The sequence below is a fragment of the Marmota monax genome, unplaced genomic scaffold, assembly GCF_021218885.2.
Source record: "Marmota monax isolate L192 unplaced genomic scaffold, Marmota_monax_Labrador192_F-V1.1 WCK01_AAM20220418_F8-fsc00137, whole genome shotgun sequence".
Lineage (NCBI taxonomy): Eukaryota > Metazoa > Chordata > Mammalia > Rodentia > Sciuridae > Marmota > Marmota monax.
This window is the reverse complement of record NW_026692854.1, coordinates 88,844-105,431: the sequence shown is the minus strand read 5'-3', so window position 1 is coordinate 105,431 and position 16,588 is coordinate 88,844. Positions and strand designations below refer to the sequence as shown.

Sequence of the window (16,588 nt, the reverse complement as noted above, 5' to 3'; positions counted from 1 at the left end):
TACTCATCTAATGTCTGCTTGCTCTGATGCCATCTGATTCCTGAAGTTTTATATTTACATGAACAGGACTTCCAGGGAGGTGCCGATTATCAAATTTCAAATAACTCCTGCTGGTTGAAAATCCCCTTTGGTGAGAATTTAGTGCACTAAGCTGTGTTTCTCCAGGCTTAGGAAAAGATCCCCACACACTGCAGGGTAAAGGGTCTGGCTCCTTAGGAGGAGCACCTCAGGCTGCACAGTTGTTGGTCAGAGCATTTCCGAGTCAGTTGGAGTTAATGGAGCCCACTCTGACGTTGGGATGCCCTTGGAAGCAAGACATGACACAGGAGTATGATACAGAGAGCCTCCAGGCTGGGCAAGGGAGGACAGGGGAGCCAGCCAAGAAGAGGCATGAGGACCTTCAAAAACATTGTGTCCACTTCATAATATTTCCTCAGGCTGAAATTCCAGACTATTTCTAATTTAAGAAATTCCTCTGAATGTAGTCTAGCCCAAATCACTAGATACTATAAGCAACTTCATTTCTCCCCAGGCAGTGAAGATCTGCAATTGCCAGCCCTGAGTATTGGCCAAACAGTGCTGCCAGGGCAAAGAAAGAATGAGTAAACCATCAACCAAATCCCAGTTTCTGTTTGTCTCTTTACAAATTGCGAAGACCAGAAGTAAATTAGAGCCTTTGTGTCTCTAGGGCTCATATTGGGTACAGTATTTATTAAAGCAGGGAATAAGTTAATCTCTGGGACTCTTGGCCAAGGCCTGGATCATCAGGGTTCACCCACTGAACATGTGTCCTCGGCAGCTACTCACTCTGCTGGGGGTTCCTTGGGTGTATGACTAGGTCTCTGATTTATTGGGGGCCTATGGGAATAAGTCTTCCAGCTCAGCTATTCCCATCCATGATGGTCAATAAAGCTCAGTCACACTTCTTTCATCGGTTTGAAGTACTTTCAGTTTTCTCTTTGTACTTGGAGCAACCACTCTCAGTATTCCTGGGACTTTTTCAACTAGAATCATTCTCTTGGGATTAAGGGAAACACTGGAGCTAAAGGTGGGGGATTTCCTTAGGGAATTAACTGCTTCTAGACAGGGGACCTTGTTTTTTTTTCTTTTATTTCCTGGTACTGGGGATTATACCCAGGAGCACTCTACCACTGTACTAACTACTCTCCAACACCTTTGGTTTTGTATTTTGAGACAGGGTCTTGCTAAGTTGTCTAAGTTGGCTTTGTTTATGCAATGCTCCTGTTTTAGCTTCCCAAGTAGCTGGGATTACAGGCATGTGCTACCAAACCTACTTTCCTTTTCCTTTTTTTTTTTTTTTTAAATAGAGTTTGAAAAAAATACTATTCAAAATAATTTAGCTCCATTGTCAAAGGTGAGAAAGAAGAAAATCTTGGCCTGAAATAATTCATTTTCTTGAAAAAGTAGAACCTTACACAATGAAATGGTAATGGAAATAGAATAGGGATGTTCAAAGATGCCTAAAGATCAGACGGCACTTCAGGGCTAAATAAATTTATGGAACCTTATAACATGGCCTATATTTTTTTCTTAACCACTGTTAAGAAAATCACATGACAAAAAAAGCACTTGGTAAATATTGTTGGATGAATGAATGAATAAATAAATGAACTTTTGTTTTGTAGTAACATCTCCTTCTCTAGAACCTTCTTATCCAGAGCCTACATTTATTTATGCAAAAATTTTTATTTAATGCCTACTTTATGTTAGTTACTGTCCTGGGTCATGGGTGTGGAAAAATGAATAAAACTTGAAACATTCCCTTAAAGAGATCATGGTTCACTATTTGCAATGCTCAGATCTAAAGAGCAAGGCTATTTGTCTGTACCCTTCATTCATTTCTGGTACATTTTTAGAAACCTTTTTATTTAAATTTAAAACGTATGACATTTCTCCTATCAGTGACCCATTTCTACAAAATCTTTATAAGCCTTGAATACTGAGAAACCTGAGTATTTGTGTGAACCTGCCAAATTAGGTTGCTACTCCCTTTCTTTCTTCTTACTTCCACACTGACCTTTTCAGACATGAATTGTGCATTAGAATCTGTGGGGGTGGGGGAAGTAATTCTTGACTGTGATGATCATGATGAGACTGTATCATTTTTGGACCTCAGTTTTAAAAGCTCAGTGATCTTGTACTAGATTTTTATTGCTGATTAACAAATTACCACAAATATAATGACTTAAGACAATGCAAATTTATTATCTTCCAGCCCTGGAGGTCAGAAGTTTGGAATAGATCTCACTGGGCTAAGATCAGGGTGAGTCAGGGCTGTGTTCTGTTTAAGAACTAACTCTAGGGAGGAATCCACTCCTTGCATTTTCCCACTTCTGGAGGCTGCTCTCATTTCTTCAGTGGTGTCTTCTTGCATCTTCAAAGCCAGCAAAGGCCAGTCTCTCTCTGTGTCACTCTGTTTCCATTATTGCATCTCCTTCTCAGACTCTTACATGTTTGTCTTCCTCTTTGATTCGTAGGACTGTTGTGATTACATTAGACCCACCTGGCCGATCCAGGATAATCCCCTCACCTCAAGACCCTTGATTTAATCACATCTTCAAAAATCTCTTTTGCCATGTGAAATAATACACACACAGATTCCAGTGAATGGGGTGTGAGACCTATTTGGTGATAGTCAGGGGGAGGTCATTATTTTGTTTATCATAGATCTAATTGGGCTCTTAGAGACAGGATTCTTACATTTCCTTCTGGTTGAAAGGTAAACTACAACTACTACATTCTCACTCTCTTTTTTTCTAAATTTTGGTCTAAATCATTGACTGATCTCCCCTGCCTTATGTAATACTTTTATGGAAAAGTAATTTACACTGTACACCAGAATGAATTCTTTATTTATACAAATGGGCAGTTAATACACATTTTGGGGATTTAAAAATAAACTTGGCTTTACAAAATGTCACCTTAAATTTGGGAATTTTTACTATTAGTTTCACACCAGTGGATGACTTTATTAATGCTGTGTGAGTGCTATTTTATATGCTGTAATATTTATCCTCAAACATTTTTTTAATAATTTTTTTTTGATATCAGGAATTGAACCCAGAGGTACTTAATCATTGAGCCACATCCCTAGCCTTTTAAAAAATATTTTATTTAGAGACAGGTTCTTGCTGAGTTGCTTAGAGCTTTGTTAAATTGCTGTGGCTGGATATGAACTTGTGATCCTCCCGCCTCAGCCTCCCAAGCTGCTGGGATTACAGGTGTGATTACTGGCTATCCTCAAATTTTTATGCTACCTCTTCTGTTAATTTTTTTTCCAGAGAAGATAGAGCAACATTTTACCACCTTGTTTTTGATGTAGGTTATAATAACTGAGCTGATCTAATTACCATTATTTTATTGAGGTTAGTTTTAAACCAGAATGGTTTATAAGATATAGCAAATCAACAACATACATTTAATATGTCAGTCTTGTGAGTCCCTAGGAATGAAATGTTACTCCTATCCTTGAGGAATCCAGTGTTTACTAGGAGGAAGAGGACATGCACAGAAGAGATAATTAGCAACTGTGGGAGCAGCACTCCTGGTGGGAAATTAAATAATGGGTATTCAAATCTTATTAGTAAATGACATTTCAGACCTTAAACATTTAAACAAAGATATTTCCTTGAGAACTGGAGGTAAATGTCACTTGCTTAAGTTCATATTTGGAACAAAGGAGGTTAACAATTATGATACATGTTGAAATAAAATTTCTAAATTAAAAAATCTTTAAACTTACTTTACGTATTTCTTCTTGATGCCATATTAGGGTATACGTTGGCATTAATGAATAGGAAACAATATACGGAGCATTAAAATGGGCATTTCAGATGTTAGAAAATAAGCAATTAAAATATATATTTTCATTTGTTGAGATTTTTGCTTATAAGATACATTGAGTAACTATAACTAGGGATTGTGGACATATTTCTGTAATGGAAGAAAAAGGACAAGATAGTTCTTGTTCTTGATGCATAATGATGATGAGTAGATCCACAACAATTATGGTACAGAAATAGTATGCTGTTAAATCTCAGAGATACATACAGTTACTTATAGTATGTGGAGATATTTACATTAGGGCTGAGTCATTGAGAAAGTTCAAAATAGGAGACTAAGACTGATTGTTTAATGACTTCCAGATAATGTCATTTTAAGGCAAATTCTTTTTTAAACATGTATCATAATCATTGACCCCTTTGATGGAGTTGATTTGGTCCTTAAGTACAGTTGTTCAGTAAACAGTATTGATAGATTGGTGACAAGGTCAGATGTTGCTGTTGCTGGCCCATCCTAGGTTGACTTAGATCCTAGCTGTGGGAAGAATCAAGTCAGTCCATGGACACAGAGTTGCTATTTTCTCAGCTCAAAAGATGAAACATTTGCCCTCTAAGGTCAGAATGGAGTTTGGGTCACACTGAATACAGTTATAATGACTGGAGCTAGGGCAGGAACCAAGACCTTTGAGAATCACTTCCCAGGGCAGTGAGATCTGCAGCCAAACCACATTTTATTCCACTTTAAAGCATGGTTGGTGGGTTTAGGTAGACAGTAAAATTCAACAAGAGTGATTTTGATATTCAGCTCTTAAAATTGTATCTATGTGACACCAAATAAACTTACCTCATTTCTCTTTTTCTTGTTTGGATTTGTTATTTTGGATACGTAAAGTTTTAGTAGTCAAACTCATGTTTAAAATTAGCTAACAAGTACTGAAAAGGACTTTTAAAAAATTTAGATGAACCTTTCATTTTTAGAAATGGAAATTATTGTGATGGACTGAAGGACAATGAACTACCATCCTGTAGTGTAAGAGCTGCTGAAGCCCTGGGGTGACATATAAATGCAGGTGGAGTGATAGACTAGCATAGATAAGTCAACAACAGTTATACTGGAGGAAGAGTTTTCCAAGGTATTTAATTTTCTTCCCTGCCTCCTTGTTTTTTTGGTAAAATATGGATAATATCATTGCATATTTTTAAATGATATCCATGTATGTAAAGTTTCTCTTGCTTAATAAGTACTTAGGAAACAGACTAGGATGTATGTTCACCAGGGATGTGACTGCTGTTTCTCTTTGTTTCCCTTTAGGTTGAATAATCAAGAAATGTTGCCAAATAACAGACGACTCAGCTGCAAACACAAGAGCAGACGCTGGAACTGGCTTAGGAAATGCCAGCCAGCTGGCTGCTCTGGAAAAAGTCTTAGGAAAAGAGCCTTCTTCATCTAATAAATGAGAAATTGAATCTCTAGGCTTAACTGGCTCAGTTTTATCTTTGTTTGTTTGTTTGTTTGCTTGAACTATGCTTTACTAAATAACTGTGACAACATAGAGAGGGTTGATGAAGAAAGCCAGGGGTGACCTTTTACAAAACAGCATCAAGACCATTTCTAGGGAAGATGGTGTGGCCTCAGACTGTACAGTTGATAAGCAGCACAAGGACAACCTCGGCTTATCTTATCAGGTGTGTGGGGATGGGATGGGGTGAATGCATTATTTATATATATATATATATATATAAATATATATGAATATTTGTATATACAATATATATGCATGCATAAACAATCAGCATTTATTTCCTCCTTCTTTTATACTCTCTCCAGTATCACAGGGCTGGAAGCCTCAGAATCTCATTTCCCAACTCCTTTACTTTCAGTATTCTGGGTATAATTTACAACTGTCCATGACATGTGTACATGTGAGATTCCAAAGGCAGAACAGAAGTTCAGTGAACACATATATTTAAAAAATAGGAATCCCTTGGAAATACCCCAAATTAATTTCTTTATTGATTTTGTAAGTTTGGGATTGCAAAGAGAGTCCCCTCCACAAACTAATGAATGCCTGTTTGTCTAGCATTTGTTACAATGATTAACTCTTATTAGATAAACAGGCGAATGGATTCTCTCTCCTCCTTTGACTTACTTTTTAAATGTGACATTGTTTGAGAGAATGAGTACAGTGATTCAAAACAGATGACAAGGTTGTCACCTTTGAGTGGCACAAATTTAGTAGTAACAGCAGGGTGTCTTATTACAATTTCTTTGCAGCATGAAAACCAAAAGCTACTCCTCTGTGCCTTCATGATGAAATCACATTAAGAGTCAGCATTTAAGAAGGAGATTGGGCAGGGCAGGTGAGAGTGAGGAGGGCAGCCTAATTTTTATCAGATGAAACAGCGCTAGGTTTGCAAAAAGGTAATTGTATTACTGAACAATGTGATGATTCTCCCACATGAATAGTTCACTTCCAAGAAGTATTCAATCAGGCAAGCTGTCAACAAGCTCTGCCCTTTGATAAACACATCCACTTTAATAGCAGTTCCTGAGATGACAGGTTTGGAATTGTGGCACCCAATCTCTGTAGCCTGAAAACATGAAATAACTTCTCAGTCAGCCTCTTGAAAACCATTAAATTATACAGGATGTTACTAAATGATTAATCTCCCTCTTATTCCTAAAAATGATGTAAGGGGGCTAGCTACATAGTGCAATGGGAAAATACTGCTTCTTGGCCTGATATAAAATGAGGAATTGCCCAAGATGAACTCTGAGGTACCTTCCATATCACATCATTTGTGATAAAATTTTAAAACTTAATTACAATAAGCCATATTAGGATGAAACTTAATAATAAGCCTCTATATGGGGTTTCGATAGACCTTGATTCACCCTAAAATTTAACTGATATTTGGACTGCAGTGATTCTGGAAAAAAAATTTACATATATATATATATATATATATATATATATATATATATACACACACACACACACACACATACATACAGAGTTGATGTCAATTTAATTCCTTGGAAAATTAATGAGATAAGGATTTGTTCTCTTGTTACTAACTTGAGAAATTTGGCAAATGGCTGTCTTTTTTTTCTTTTTTCTTTTTTTTTGGTACCAGAGATTGAAACCAGGGGTGCTTAACCACTGAGCCATATCCACAGCCCTTGTTTTAAATTATATTTTATTTAGAGACAGGGTCTCACTAAATTATTCAGGACCTCACTAGGTTACTGAGGCTGGCTTTGAACTTGCAATCCTCCTGCCTGAGCCTTTTGAGTAGCTGGGATTATATTAATGAGCCTCTGTGCCTGGCTGCAAAAGCTTATCTTTAAATAGCATAAATTTAGTATAGGAGGATGTTTAACTACAATTTCTAAATTACATGTATTCTAAAATTTCATGGCATTTGGAAAAAAATGGTTAAAAGGACAGCAAACTTTTCAGCTAATAACATTTGACTTGTGAGAAGGTAGGGTGGTATTACTGAACAATGTAGTCTTTCTTCCCTGACTGAATGGATTTTCTTTTGAAAGCTAAGGATGTCAGTTTTATTTTGTTAGGAAATTTTTCTGACCAATGTATTATAAGATACGTTTTTAAAAAGAGTTTAAGAGCATAATTCACAATAGCCAAAAGGTGGGACCAGCTCAAGTATCCATAGACAGATGAATGGATAAAGAAAAAGTGGTATTTCTATACAATAGAATATTATTTAGCCTTAAAAGGGAGGAAATTCTGACATATGCTACAACATGGATGAAACTGGAAGACATTATGTTAAGTTAAAAAAAGCCAGTCACAAAAGGACATCTGTTGTTGGATTGCTTTTATATGAAGTACCAAGAAGAGTTAATTCACAGAGACAGAAAGTAGAATGGAGTTGCTGGGTACTGAGGAAATAGAAAAGGGGGAGTTAGTTATTATTTAATGGGCAGAGTTTCCACTTGGGAAGATGGAAAAGTTCTGGCGATGGAGGAAGGTGATGGTTGTACAACAATACAGATGAATTTAAAGCCATATAACTATATCCTTAAGACTGGTTAAAACAGCAAGTTATGTGGTACATGTATTTTACCACAATTGAAAAAGATAAAAGGGCAAAAAGTTTAAGATGATTTCAATCCATCTTCATGGTTATCCCTTTTTCTAATTTAAGAGGGGATAATTTTTATAGATAAAATGATTTAAGATAAACTAATTACTACAAAAATAAAAAATAAAAAAAAACCCTGTCAATACCTTGTAACATTCCGTTGACTTTAAAGTGAAAGCATTTATACTGCAAGCACAAACGCACTTGCAAGTTTCAGGAAGGTTATTAACAGAGAAGTCCTATGAGTCATGAGTAAGTACAGTGGGGGTGGGGATGGGTGGGGCTGGACTCTTAGGATTTAAATACATCTTGGCAGCAGTGACCATGGATTGAAACAAATTCCTTAATTTTTTTTTTCTTCCCAAATCTGTTGTGAAATAGAGAGTTTCAAGTGCTCCCAGGAGGTGATTATTGCAGTGAGGATGAATTCCATGGTGGAAAGGTCATGTGACTGGAGTCCATCAGGAGTCAGCCATTTCCTGTGAGTAGTCTGAATTTCCTTTGGGCCAGTCTGAGTGAATCTCAAGTGCTTTTTCACATGGTGAAAAAGGCTATTCTGTAGGTATGTCCTGTGAAAGTCAACCCACATGTGGTGGGTGAAGGGGCTGCCCTTTGATCCCAACTCCTGAAAGCTTGTGGACTTTGTTTTCATAGCTTCATTGGTAGCAATAATGGACCTGGCCTTATGTGAGGCTATTTGTCATTTTAATTTAAGTGTTTGGTTACAAGTGCACCCTAGACCTTGCCAGGAATGTTCCATATGTGGAATTTTTACCATATTGCTAAATTAAGAATTCTTTGGAATTTCCAAATACCTCTAGATCTAAGGGTTTCAGAAAAGGAATTATATGTCTGTACTATTATAAACCTTGATATTTTGACTACTAAGTAATGATAGTTATTCATTAAGCAAGCATTTCTTATGTGCATATTATGTGCCAAGTACTGCACTAGGTGCTGGCTATATAACAGTGAGGAAAGCATTCACACTCTTTACTATCTAGTTGGGGAGACAGATATCAAATATTGTATGTGCAGCTATATAATTATAATTTGTGTTAAACGGTGTGAATGAAAAGAAACAAGTACAGGTAAAAAATGGAAGAGGATCTGGTTTAGATTAGTGAATCAGAAAAATATTTGAATGGGGACCTGCAGAATTACTAGGAATTGGCAGATAAAGAGGAAGAGGTAAACATTCCATAAAAAAAAATCTTGGCAAATATGGTAGGTGGAAGAAGACCATGCCTGGTACAAGGCAAAGAATAAGGATCTGAGCTTCACAGTAAGCAGAGGCTAGATTATGCTGAGTAGGCCATGGAAAAGACAAATTTCATTTTATTTGCTGGGTATTGCTATGTTCAAATTTAAGTTTAAAATTTTCATTCCAGGATGATAGGAATTATAAGAACAAAATAGAGTTGGGCAAAAGTGGGAGGAAATGAGCTATTTCAGATGAGAGACGAAGGAGGCGTAAAACCATAATGAAGGAAGTAGACCTGGAGATAAGAGATTGATTCAAAATATAATCTGAAGAAAAGATTAGCAGGGTTTAGTAATGGGTTGGTCACAAGAGATGAGGAAGAGACTTCTTATTTTCTAGGAAAATGGAGATAACACTTATGAAGATGGAAATGAATGGAAGAGGAGCATGGTTTGGGCCGGGGTTAGGAGAGAGCAATAGTTTGGTTTTGGACATTATAAAGCTTGTGATATCTGTGGGATATACAAGTGGACATGTCAAGTTGACATTTAGGTAGACAGATTCAGAACTTTATTTGTATATTAATATTTGGAGAATATTAATTTGGGAGTTTTCATATAAATGGATTTGAAACATAGGGATGGATGAGAATATTTTTTAAAGGAATAAAGAGGTCAGAGGTTAACTCTTGAAGAATTGCAACATTGAAAAATCAAGTAGAGGACGGAGAGCTAGCATTGCAGAATAAGTAGTGGCCAGACCAGTAGGAGGGGAACTTGATGAATGTGGTGTCAGAAAAGTCAGGGGAAAGAGATTTTTGAGAAATGAGTGCTCAAGAAAGTTGGATGCTACAGAGGGGTAAGAGGGAAGGAGCTGATTGTGCTCCTTGTTTTTGACAACAGGAGGTCATTGGTAGCCTTGGCATGAACAATCTCTGTAACTGGCTATGGTTGGTAGGCCTCTCAGCAAGGGAGGGGGCTTGTTTTTGGGATCTTTGTTTTGAAGGGGAGCAGAGAAGCAGGATGGTAAATAAAAAAAAAAAAGATGCAGAAACAGAGATTATTTCAGATAGGAGCGATGAACTCAGCTAAATTTTGTCAGGAATGATAAGTATAGGAGATACTGAAGATGCCGGGAGGGAAGTCAAGGAGCCATGGGTATTACACACCAGGGAGTATAATTATGTATCAGGGTGCTACTGGTATTATACTCTTTAATCACTTATAATCCCCACAATATCACTGTGATAAACAGTGATAAGCATCACAGTTGTAACATCTTACATTCCAAATGGCTTAGGAAGCCCAATAAGGATGGCTCCAGGCTTACGTGTCTATTAAGAATATCTTTGAAGTACAACAGAAAAATGCAGATGTTTGTCTACTGTACCCCTTGGTGGCCTTGTAGCTATTGCCAAGTTTATTCTCAGCAGACCCACAAAAATTCTCGTTCCCTCGATTTCCTTCTATCCTCATTTCTACCTCACTTTTGCCCTCTTCCTCAGTCCCTGCCCTCTTCCTCAGACCTGCTTTATGTTAGGAAACTCCTCTCATCTGCACTGATGAGTTCTCATTGTGTTGTATCTGCTCATTCCTGGGAAGTTTCTCATAAGACCAACAAAGTCTATTTTGACACTTCTTACAGTACATCTTGGATTTATTCACTTTCCTGTTCATTTAATTGACTCTGATGTGTTAAGGTACTGTATATGCAGTGGTGAAAAAGCAGACAAGGTTAACTGCTCATGGAACTTATAGTCCAGTGGGTATGTATGTATGGAGGGGGTGCAGATGGTTGACAAGCGAACTAATGATTTTTTTTTAAAGATAATCTCAGGGGATGGGATTATAGCTCAGTGGTTGAGCACTTATCTCGCATGTGTGGGGCACTGCATTCAGCCCTCAGCACCACATAAAAATAAATCAATAAGTAAAAGATATTGTGTCCATCTGCAATTAAATATTTTTAAAAAGATAATTTTAGGTAACATACATTCTATGACAAAAGTAAACCAGGGAAACATGATAGAGAATTATTGAATATTTAGACTGGGAGGTCAGAAAGAATTTCAGTTATTATACTGAAAGATCCCTCCCCCATTAAAGGTGAAGATAAAAACAGAATTTGTTTTGATCCAATAAATAGGATGAGTCAAGGTTGTGAAGAAGGGGGTTTTTTCTTCAGCCACTCTCCTCTTGTTTTATAGATAAATAGCAGGGCCACTGAGCTTGCCCAGTTCTCTGTGACTCAGAAAGGATAAAACAAAGATTCTAATCTCAATCTGTTTATCCTCTAACAGAAGTACCAGTTCTAGGCCTGCAATGGTCTCTGGAAGAACTTGGACAAGGTGATTTACCTGACTTTTCAAGTGAGGCTATTAACAAACTAGTATCTCAGGGCTAACTGATGGCTGTGCAAGAGTGTGGTGAATCTTTTGGGGACAGTGGCAATATCAAATCAGAATTTTGACTGCCATAATATCTCATCATTGCGAAGTGTCATTTTCTTAGACCATTAGATCTGAAAATTCTGCCAGATGCCACTTAGTCTTTCCCTTCTCTTCTAGAAAGGAATGTGCCTAAATTTTCCCAGAATAATGGGTGTTCCCTTCAGAGAAATTGCTCAACCTTGTTTGGTGGCAGCCAATTCCAGAGAATCACAAAAATGAGGACAAAATTTACTTTTTAATTTTCATATCTGGCCAAAGTACTGCATAGAAATCCAAGCTACTGCATGTTGGTTTGCGCTAAACTGAGACAAAAAAAGATCCAGAAGTTGCCATTGCTTGGTTGGTGTGCCAGTGGCCTCCTGACTCTGAAGGGATGCCTTGAGGTTATACAGTGGGGCCTATCTATGGAGCCCGGCCTGGAGAAGGATGGAAAATGCTCCCAGTGGTCAGTCTTTTGACTTAATATTCAATTCAGGAGACTGTAATTCAAACAGTCTATGCAAAACCAGGAACTAATCTAGTTGGTTTAAAAGAGAGTGAAGGTAATAAAATGATAATTCAATGATTAGAAAGTAGGATTTATGAGGAAAAAGTAAAAAAGATGCAGAAGGATGAAAAGAAGGTTGAAAGGGTCAGATCCAAGATGGGTGTCTGCTTCTATTTCCTCCTCATTACTATGCAGGATTTCTGGGGCCTGTGGAAAGCCCCAGCCTCACCTCTGGGGACCTCAGGTGTTATCTCCAAGCCCTGCTTCCTACTTCCGTTCTATACTTTCTTCTCATGTTCCTTCTCCACTTCTTCATACCTGGTTTATTTGTCCCTACTCACCCCCTTAGTTAATTGTTTCATTAAGTTGTGTTATTTTCTGGGTCTCTATACTTTTGATTAATCTCTCCCATCTACTGACCTACTGGAGGAAGACTTTGTTGGTATCTGGCACATAGTTTTTGCTTAATAAATGTTTCTTGAATTGAACACTCATAGTGTCTTTGCTTGGTGCTTTGTGGATGACCGACAGAAAAAGCTGCAGATCCCTCACTATATTCACCTCAACTGCCAGAAGTTGGTTTTAGTTTTCCCATGCTAGCTAGAGTCAGTGAAGATCTTTAGAATAACCTTGGTTTTCTCAGGCTGGTGCATTTTTCTGGTTTGGTTGGTCCAGACCAGAATTCGTTAGGACTTCCTCATTTTTCTGGGAAAATTTAAGAACATTTCTTCCTAGAAGAGAAGGTAAAGTCTAAGCTGTCTTTGGTAGAATTTTTTAAAATTTAAAACAGAACTTCAAAGCTTCAAAGTTGAAAAGTTGTATCAAAAACCCAAAATAAGGGGTTGAAGATGTCCTTAGTGGTAAAAGACTTGCCTAGGATGCATAGGGTCCTGGATTTGATCCCCAGCACTGTAACACAAAATGGAAAATCCAAAGTAAAGTTTTTCACTTATGTTATAGCTTTATCCTGGTTGGTTGAGTCTACTGGGCAGCTCTCTTCCATGTAATAATTTAGACTCTAGAAATTTCTCTTAATCCTTAGACTTCTCCATTCAGTGGGTACAAGGTGAAGGAAGAATTGTGGATGGGAGCCTGTCATGTTACAGGCCTGGAAGTAGTATATACATCTTTCTAGCCACATTTCATTGACCATTACCCAGCCACAGACTACATCCAACTGAATAGACCACTATGACATTTTGTTTAGTAGTATACTTGGGAAGAAAGAAAAAATAGTTTGGTGAAAAATTAATTAGTTACTGGCACAGATGTCATGAGTAAATCTGTTTTTATTAATCAAATGATCCTAGCTAAAGCATCAAGAAAAAACATGGCAGTCTCAAGTAATGTATACAATGTCCTCAAAGATTTTTACAGTTGGAAAACTATTGCATTTTGATATACCGAGTTATGGAAATTAAATCAAATACACAAAAGTATATTGTTTAAGTGCCCTGGGTTTTATCCCCAGTACCCCCCCAAAAAAGATATACATGATTGATATAACAGAATTATGACTCCACCAGTTTTTTTCATGGCAAAACAATCAATAGTATTGCAGTATATATTATAGACAGCTCCATTAAACTTTTCCTACTTTTGTAGGATATTTGGGCCCTTCACATTTCTCTTACTTTTCAAAGGAAGAAAAACTTCCTGATTTTATTTGCTTACATATACAATCATGAAAAAATGAATGAGTAAATGAAAGAAAAGGAAGGAGGAAGGAAGAAAGGAGAGAAATGAGGGGTAAAATCTTATTTAGGACATGAGCAACCCCATGTTTATTTTTCATGATCATTTTAGCTGTTTTATAGTAATCGATCACATGAAATTTTGATGTTCTCTTCCCAACTGTGAAAAAGTAAACACAGAGGTACAGAAGGATGCATATGTTTTTCTATGTTTGTTCTTGCATTCTTTTCTTTTAGTTGTAGCATGTTATCCCCGTCTGACAGCTTTCACTCTAGGCAGGCTTCACTCCTAACATAGGAGCATCATGTGCTTCTGATGAAGTGCACATTAAAAGTAACTATGGCTCAAGTAACTTTATAAATTCTATAGCATGGAGGAGTTTTAAAAGAGAAGAATGGAGAGAATAAATAGAAACAGAAGCAAACCAGGTAAGAAATCAAAGAACCCAACTTCTTAAAACATCTAACTTTACAAAATTTTTATTATGGAAGCTATGTGGACCATTCAAATGGCATTATTGAGAAGGAAGTTAGTGGAGATAGTCAGGGCTCAGTGTTGAACAACAGTGGCCTACATTAACAGTCTGCAGATTTGTTTTTAAAATTTCAAGAAATGAGGCTTAATGTCTTTCTAATTAGCCTGTCTGTCCTTCCTCCTTCCTTCTGTCCCTCCCTCCCTTCCTTCTTCCTTATATGGGGTACCTCCAGTGTGAAAGATGCTATGTTATGCATGATGTTATGCATGATGCAATCAATGCCTCCAGTTGAGGACTATCAATTAACTTTGTCCCGCAGTATTCAAGAACCTCAAGGCTGGAAATAATGGAAAATATTATATGCTCATTGGTAAAAAGGCCAAACAGCTGGCGCATCTGATAGGGGCAGCCTGTGGCAGTACAGACACCTGTGAATAAGAAGAACCACACATAGAGGCTCTAAGTGTTGCTTCTGAATGGAGGGTTGAATTGCCATGGAAGGGAAGTGCACTCAGGGAAGTGTGTTCGTGAACCCCATCCCTTGCTTATCTTCTACATTGCAATCTCATCAATTTAGTCAACATTTGGTGAATCACAAGTGAACAAGATAGTCCTGGGCAATTAAGGAATGTGTGAGACATGACCATGCTTCTTAAGTGTGTACAAAAATTATAGTATAAAATGGTCAGGCCATTCAAAAGGCACAATTAAGAAGTATGGGGGTGCATATCTCTTCTCTGGCAAGACCAGGAAGCTTCAGAGAGGAATCACTAAAATATATTCCACTGCACATTTTAATTGGGTCTCAAAGCATCTCTAATTTACAGGCACTTTAGGATCTGAGATTTCACTCTTGAATATGACTAATTTATTTTACAACTTGTCCTGAAAGTCACAGGAGTGGGTTCTTAACCTATAGTAGAACCAAGTATTCAAAAAAGCTTTGGTGTTCAGAACCACTGTACCTTGTGAAGGCCTCTTCAGAAGTCTTTGGAATTGTCTCCTCTATTAAGTAGAATGACCCCAGTGAATCTAAGTGGCCAGATATTTTAGACTTGCCTGATTCTCCCACAGAAATCTTTTATTGAGGAAAAAGGAAAGGTAAATCTGAGGTCACATAGATTCTTAGAAAAAAAGGTTCGAATAAACTGTTGTTGGAAGACTCATTATAGGATATTTTTCCTTAGATAACAATTTGCGTTTCTATGTGGTCATATAAAAATGTGTATTTCCTGACAAAAAAATGATAATGTGAGTAGATATGTTCAATAAATTAATGCAGCTATGTTTCAGACAGATGGTTGGAGAAACTGTCATGGACCTAAGTATCACTCTTATTCCCTTTTATTGTCATCAAGTTGGGACTGGTCACTATGCTCTGAAGGAACAAGGGCATTGATATTTTTCATTAATATCTAAGCTTAAAATGTCTAAGACCTTTTTCCTTCAAAGAGCCAGGATGGCATCTAAGGAAGTCACAACACTGGCCATCAGAGATCAGCTTCAGGGAATCAAAGTGTTGGTACTGACTCCTGCCTTATCTATTACAGGTTTACCTAGAATCCCCAGATCTTTAGTTGTTTATAACATTTGCAAACTCCTATCTATAGTCACATTTCCATGATCAATTTAGCAGTGGCTGATGTGGAAAATGTATCTTCATGTACTATCACAGTTTACAGAGTTTTCTACTTAAAATGGCTGAGAGCAAAATTATAGGCTAGAAATGATGGAAAATATTATATGCTCAGGACCTTAAGATACTTCCAGCTTTAAGGTCTGTTGTTCTGCATAGTCCTTAGATTTAATGCTTGATTGTGCCCTCCCCATCCCCAGCCCAATCCTCTGTATGGCAAGATTTTTAAACAATCACAGCTGAGTGCTTCAATGTCTGTCACCATTTTATCTGCATTTTCACACGCATTTTAGCAATCATGTGAATCATTTCTCCCTCACCTCCCACAAATAGTGTGGGTTAAAGAGAGCTGTGGGAATTTTTTTTTTAAAAAGTAATAATTTTGACTTCATGATCCTAAAAGACAGAATTTACATTAAAAGTGCGCGCGCACACAGAACGACCTACCAATGCAGCTGCTTTGGAATGTTCCAGAAGGTCATCTGCCAGTGATTTGTGTTTTGTTGTGTTGTGGTTGCTCAGCCTCTTTGATCTTGTGCCGTTTTGGAGGCAGGGTTAAATCACAGAGTGGATCGGGGACTGACCTCATTACATCATATGTGCTGAATCACGGTCCTACAACTGTCATCCCAAAGGCAGGGGCAGAAGTCCGCTGTCGTGGAAATGTGTGTCAGTGCAAATGCTCACATGCTTGTGTGATATTGTTTCTGCCATTTCCCATTAATG

General features: G+C 37.4%; 1 long non-coding RNA gene across 1 annotated transcript in view; it reads left to right on the top strand.

Moving 5' to 3' along the window:
• The first annotated feature begins 8,227 nt into the window (after positions 1–8,227).
• Positions 8,228–16,588, top strand: part of LOC131424369 (uncharacterized) — a 94,585-nt gene continuing 86,224 nt past the window's right edge. Inside the window, exon 1 of the long non-coding RNA XR_009227246.1 lies at positions 8,228–8,397. This is a non-coding gene — a long non-coding RNA (uncharacterized LOC131424369). The remainder of the gene's footprint in view (positions 8,398–16,588) is intronic.